Source organism: Oncorhynchus masou, unplaced genomic scaffold, assembly GCF_036934945.1.
Source record: "Oncorhynchus masou masou isolate Uvic2021 unplaced genomic scaffold, UVic_Omas_1.1 unplaced_scaffold_938, whole genome shotgun sequence".
NCBI classification, from domain to species: domain Eukaryota; kingdom Metazoa; phylum Chordata; class Actinopteri; order Salmoniformes; family Salmonidae; genus Oncorhynchus; species Oncorhynchus masou.
Genome location: NW_027015869.1, coordinates 7,510 through 15,018, shown reverse-complemented (window position 1 = coordinate 15,018; position 7,509 = coordinate 7,510).

Here is a 7,509-nt window from a genome sequence, read left to right as displayed (position 1 = left end):
GTAGTCTTGTCACAGCCAGGTCAGCAGTCGGGGTAATTCCGTAACGTAATAGTATCATCCCTATTGAGATGAGATCGAGACCAGATCGTTAACAACTATAGTGGTTGCTGTAGTAATGCTATTCCCAGGCCTAAAGCCTTTTACATGAGATCGAGACCAGATCGTTAACAACTATAGTGGTTGCTGTAATAGTGCTATTCCCAGGCCTAAAGCCTTTTTACATGAGATCGAGACAAGATCGTTAACAACTATAGTGGTTGCTGTAATAGTGCTATTCCCAGGCCTAAAGCCTTTTACATGTTAACGATCTTGTCTCGATCTCAACTATAGTGGTTGCTGTAATAGTGCTATTCCCAGGCCTAAAGCCTTTACATGAGATCGAGACAAGATCGTTAACAACTATAGTGGTTGCTGTAATAGTGCTATTCCCAGGCCTAAAGCCTTCACATGAGATCGAGACAAGATCGTTAACAACAATAGTGGTTGCTGTAATAGTGCTATTCCCAGGCCTAAAGCCTTCACATGAGATCGAGACAAGATCGTTAACAACTATAGTGGTTGCTGTAATAGTGCTATTCCCAGGCCTAAAGCCTTTTACATGAGATCGAGACAAGATCGTTAACAACTATAGTGGTTGCTGTAGTAATGCTATTCCCAGGCCTAAAGCCTTTTACATGAGATCGAGACAAGATCGTTAACAACTATAGTGTAATAGTGCTATTCCCAGGCCTAAAGCCTTTACATGAGATCGAGACAAGATCGTTAACAACTATAGTGGTTGCTGTAGTAATGCTATTCCCAGGCCTAAAGCCTTCACATGAGATCGATATGTTGAACAATACGTTTTCCATTCACACAAAAAAAGCTTATTTCGTGCGCAAATTTGTTTACATCCTTGTTATTGAGCATTTTTTTTCTTTTGTGAAGATAATCCATCCACCTGACAGGTGTGTCATATCCAGAAGCTGATTAATTAAACAGCATGATCATGACAGCATGAACATTGACAAACTGATGTCCCAGCCTTATTAGTCTAGTGATGGTAAAAACACGACGTCTGGCCTCCCGAGGGTCACCGCGGTCTAAGGCACTACTGTCCTTCTTTTGAATGCACAGATGCCACAATAAACAACCATATCTAACCCGAACTACCACAGTATCATGTTAAAGGGACATTTCACCATTACATAGTCATAATCTCAAGCACCACCCCCAACATCGAACATTTGTGAAAATGGCACATTATGTTTTGCGGTAAAATATATAGAGGAGTGTGTGTTTCCAATGACATCAGTGTGATTTTAACCAATTACCAGGAGGAATTGTTTACTAATTACCTACTAATTGGTTGATGACGTCATCAACCAATGTTGATGTTGGGGTGGTGTTTGAGATGATGAATATGTAGTATGTTTGTTTTTTTAAATACATTATTTCCTGTTAAAGTAACGTATGTACATGACTAACATGTAAAACAGTAGCATAGTCTATAGAGGCCTGTATACTGGGGGCTGAGTCTATAGAAGCCTGTATACTAGGGGCTGAGTCTATAGAGGCCTGTATACTGGGGGCTGAGTCTATAGAGGCCTGTATACTGGGGGCTGAGTCTCTATAGAGGCCTGTATACTGGGGGCTGAGTCTATAGAGGCCTGTATACTGGGGCCTGAGTCTATAGAGGCCTGTATTCTGGGGGCTGAGTCTATAGAGGCCTGTATACTGGGGGCTGAGTCTATAGATATAGTATATACTGGGGGCTGAGTCTATAGAGGCCTGTATACTGGGGGCTGAGTCTATATATAGTATATACTGGGACTGAGTCTATATATAGTATATACTGGGGGCTGAGTCTATATATAGTATATACTGGGGGCTGAGTCTATATGTAGTATATACTAGGACTGAGTCTATATATAGTATATACTGGGGGCTGAGTCTATATATAGTATATACTGGGGGCTGAGTCTATATATAGTATATACTGGGGGCTGAGTCTATATATAGTATATACTGGGGGCTGAGTCTATATCTATATATAGTATATACTGGGGGCTGAGTCTATATATAGTATATACTGGGGGCTGAGTCTATATATAGTATATACTGGGACTGAGTCTATATATAGTATATACTGGGACTGAGTCTATATATAGTATATACTGGGGGCTGAGTCTATATATAGTATATACTGGGGGCTGAGTCTATATATAGTATATACTGGGGGCTGAGTCTATATATAGTATATACTGGGGCTGAGTCTATATATAGTATATACTGGGGGCTGAGTCTATATATAGTATATACTGGGGGCTGAGTCTATATATAGTATATACTGGGGGCTGAGTCTATATATAGTATATACTGGGGGCTGAGTCTATATATAGTATATACTGGGGGCTGAGTCTATATGTAGTATATACTGGGGGCTGAGTCTATATGTAGTATATACTGGGGACTGAGTCTATATGTAGTATATACTGGGGGCTGAGTCTATATGTAGTATATACTGGGGGCTGAGTCTATATGTAGTATATACTAGGACTGAGTCTATATATAGTATATACTGGGGGCTGAGTCTATATGTAGTATATACTGGGGCTGAGTCTATATATAGTATATACTGGGGGCTGAGTCGATATGTAGTATATACTGGGGACTGAGTCTATATGTAGTATATACTGGGGGCTGAGTCTATATATAGTATATACTGGGGGCTGAGTCTATATGTAGTATATACTAGGGGCTGAGTCTATATGTAGTATATACTGGGGGCTGAGTCTATATATAGTATATACTGGGGCTGAGTCTATATATAGTATATACTGGGGGCTGAGTCGATATGTAGTATATACTGGGGGCTGAGTCGATATGTAGTATATACTGGGGGCTGAGTCGATATGTAGTATATACTGGGGGCTGAGTCTATATATACTATATACTGGGGGCTGAGTCGATATGTAGTATATACTGGGGGCTGAGTCTATATGTAGTATATACTGGGGCTCAATGTCCCAAATGGTGCGCTATTCACCCTGTAGTGCATTACTTTCGACCATTGGCCCTATTCTGTAGTGCACTGCATTTGTCCATGGGCCCTATGGGCTATTCTGTTGAATACAAAATAAGTCCATAGACTCCAGTAGAATTCAGTTGTGGATATTTTTTATACCTGATTAAACTCAGTAGAAGGGCTGGTTTGTATTGACATAAAATGTATTGTTATGTCATGATCTGGATGGAACCGGTGTTTTTTAGAATATTGTTCTGTTCCGGAACAGTATAGATCCCTTTCGTTGTCAGTTCTGGTTCTGTTCCTTGAAATTCCGGTTTTCTTTTCTGTTCCCTGAACTGGTTCCAACCCCTGGTTTAGAATATTGTAAAGTATCCATTAATTAAATAATAAATGCTAACAAACTGTTATCTTCTTCTTCATTAAAGGTGGATGATGTTGGTAGATTGTCTTTATCCATGAAAAGTCAGTATTGTATCATGGTGAGGATAAATCACAAGAATAAAAGATGCCAGACACTCACTGCATTGTTGGAATATTATAAACTGTCTGGTTTGAGCCCTGAATGCTGATTGGCTGACAGCCGTCGTTATATCAGACAGTATGACAAAACATGTATTTTTACTGCTCTAATTACATTGGTAACCAGTTTATAATAGCAATAAGGCACCTCGGGGGTTTGTGGTATATGGCCAATGTATCCAGGCAGTCTTTCAGTCGTGCATAAGAACAGCCCTTAGCAGTGGTATATTGGCCATATACCACACCCCCTCTGGCCTTATTGCTTAAACATAATACTCTGGTGAATGTTTGTATTGAATGGAGAGTGGTTGGGAAATTGTTTTGCACTCCATGTAACGTTGCGCTTGGAACACAAGAGAAGGTCGACAATCAACAGTCACGTCGAATCAGCAAAGTATATGAAAATCAGAACACTTCCCACAGCAGTGGCAGATCACCATGACTGAAGTGGTAGCAGGGAAGACTGTGGCAAGCGCTGAAAGAATCAAGGTGAGTGGCGTTTTTACTCCGCCACTCTTGGCTTTTGTAGGGTGGTCGGCACTCTGCTCTCCCCAGTCTACTCTTGGCTTTAGTAGGGTGGTCGGCACTCTGCTCTCCCCAGTGTGTCAATGGAGAGCGCTGCTCAAATCGCTGAGTGCAATTTGTCAGCTTTGCGGTATTCAACTTAACACGTATGATGAAAGCACAAGCTTTCTGGGTTTTAAAAGTACTTATCAACCACAATACTCAATTTTTTACGTTTTCTTTTCTTCATCTCCCTTGCGACCCTTTCAGAAAAAATCACAATCAAGCATTTTTAAGACAAATCGATGCTCAAATTGAAAGCGATTGATGAGCGGAATGGGAGGTGCATCTTGTGTTGATAGCAAGCCCCACGCCTGATGGAGAGGTGTGTGGGTGGATTCATTTTATCTAATTAATTGGTGCAATTGTTATTTTTCAGATTTGTGAAGATTGAGTACACACTTGCACAACAGTCAACATTGCAGGACGGAAAAAATCATTGCAAAATGTATAACAGAATTTCCGAAAAGCTTCCACAAAATCAAGTAGAAATCAGAAAAGAATGTCGGGAAATGCTGTATTATGTTGGTAGATTGTCTTTATTGATGTCAGTATAGTCACTTTAAATAATGCCACTTTAATGTTTACAAATCTTACATTAATAATCTCATGTGTGTGTATATATACTGTATTTTATACAATGTATTGCATCGTGCCTATGCCTCTCGGTCATCTCATCCATATATTTATATGTACATATTTTTATTAGATTACTTGTTAGATATTACTGCACTGTCGGAACGAGAAGACAAGCATTTCGCTACACTCGCATTAACATCTGCTAACCATGTGTGACCCGAACAATGGATTTGATAGTGACATGGGGATAATAAAGGATAACAGATGCTGTACACTGTTGTAATAATATAACATCACACTGCAGATAGACTGTAATGACAGCTGTCTTGTTTTGGTTGAAAATATATTTTCGTTTGTTTTGCCTGACTTCTTTCCGTCGGAGGCCTGTAAAACATGCACAATGACTACGCTGATACGACGCTCACGAACATTTCCTGCCCCATCTCTTAATCCAGACCAAACTCACTCGGAAAGTGGATACGTTTTTCCCGCTTGCTCTACGAGACCTCACCATTTCCAATTATTTTCAGCCCTACAGGAAATCAGTTCCAGGTAACCTATTGCTAATTGTTATTATTTGTTTTAATGATGCTTGTAACACGGTCTGTAAACCAACGCATTCCAGGATGAAACCGCACTGGTTTCCGCGGCCTGGTTTTGTTGTTCCCCCAGCTAGTTAGCTGTTAGCCAGTTAGCAACACATCTCCCGTCAAAACCCGTTTGTGTAGCTAGCTAGCTAACATGCTAACTTTATTTCAGGGTCACTGTTGAAGTGTGACTTCCATTTCATTGTTGTTGCAAATAAGAATTTGTTAACTGATTTGCCTAGTTAAATAAATAAAACAAATATTTGGTTTTGCTACTTAGGTAACCAGCTAGCAAAATTAGCAGGACTAAACTAACCGAAAATCAAACTCCTGCCAGAATTCAGCCCCCCTAATGCGAAAACGCGCACGCACGCTCTTCTACATTTTCTTGCCTGCCGAAATCCGTGCGCGTACATGCGAAGGGGGAGATTTTCGGCACAACACCAGCTACCAGTTTATGCAAACGTCGAATCCCAATGCTTCAAACACATCTACAGTGATTTTGCGCAAAATGCTATTTAGCAACAGTTCAACCGTCAGCTACCATTTCTGTCAAGCCGTCCAGTCATACACTTTTATACATACGTTCGATCAATTCAACGAATGCATTGCCTCTGCAACGCAATGCTGAAAAGCAAACACAGTGTCCCATTGGAAATGAATGAATGTACTTCTGGTGCACCAAAATACAACGATACTGTTGGTGTGATAGAGGCGTAACACTTTTCCAAGCAAAGTAAGAATGAATATCGACCAAAGAAGCAAAATTCCATCAAAATAATAAAACACAGTTGTGAAACAGACAAGAATAAGGAAGTACTTCCGGGTCAAGGATCTTTTGGAATCCTTCAGAATAAGAGTCCCGTCATGGATATACTGACAAGATGCATGTCTCTCCGCCCTAATAATGGGAGTGGTTGTCCACTGGGAGTGGTGCACGGTGGGCTGTCTAGCTCCCCCCTATCCTTTCTTTGAATTGGTTGATACATCTCATTATTGTAATCCTTTAAAAAAAATATTTGATGAAGGTTGTTGACGCCAACCGCCTGTATTCAATGGAGAGAGATGGATCAAATCAAATGTTATTGGTCACATACACATGGTCAGCAGATGTTAATGCGAGTGTAGCGAAATGCTTGTGCTTGTAGTTCCGACCGAGCGGTAATATCTAACAAGTAATCGAACAATTCCACAACAACTACCCAATACACACACATCTAAAATCTATATAAAGGAATGGAATAAGAATATCATTACATGTAAACATATGGAAAAGTCTATGTCGGTAGCAGCCTCTCTGTGTTAGTGATGGCTGTTTAACAGTCTGATGGCCTTGAGATAAAATGGATGTATGTCGGTAGCAGCCTCTGTGTTAACGATGGCTGTTTAACAGTCTGATGGCCTTGAGATAAATGGATGTATGTAGGTAGCAGCCTCTCTGTGCTAGCGATGGCTGTTTAACAGTCTGATGGCCTTGAGATCGAAGCTGTTTTCAGTCTCTCGGTCCCAACTTTGATGCACCTGCACTGACCTCGCCTTCTGGATGGTAGCGGGGTGAACAGGCAGTGGCTTGGGTGGTTGTTGTCCTCGATGATCTTTTTGGCCTTCCTGTGACATCGGGTGCTGGACGTGCCCTGGCGGGCAGGTCGTTTGCCCCCGATGATGCCTTGTGCAACCACACCACCCTCTGGAGAGCCGTAGCGTCATGCCATGAATATGCATGGTTATCTCGAGACTCCAATGCTTTTTCTAAAAGTTGTGTGTCACGCATGTCACATGTCCTACTTATATCAGTACACTTGTAACGACTTAAGGATGACAAAACTTCTATTCGATCAAGTAAACCTTGTGTAGCAAATAAGCCATAACTTTTGTGTTGACCAAAATCGAAACTCATTTACCTCCAAACAAAAACTCCCTGCTTGGTGGGCGAAACAATGAGAAAACGGCACCTGCTGGAGGGAGACAGATTTTCAGCCGAGTTGAGCCTCTCTCTTCCTCTTCCTCTCTGGTTATACTTTGTAAATAAAAGTATTTCTATAAGATATTATGTGATTTATTTGTTTATTTTTCCAGACTAAATGGTCAACAATGTGTTCTGTGAGTAGACCTATTAATTATTGTCCACAATTATCAATATATTTTATACTAGTTATCGTTAATACAATATTTATATAAAATAGTTATTTGTTAATTTTTTCAAGTCTAAATGGTCAACAATGTGTCTTATTTGTTATTGCACCTTACACA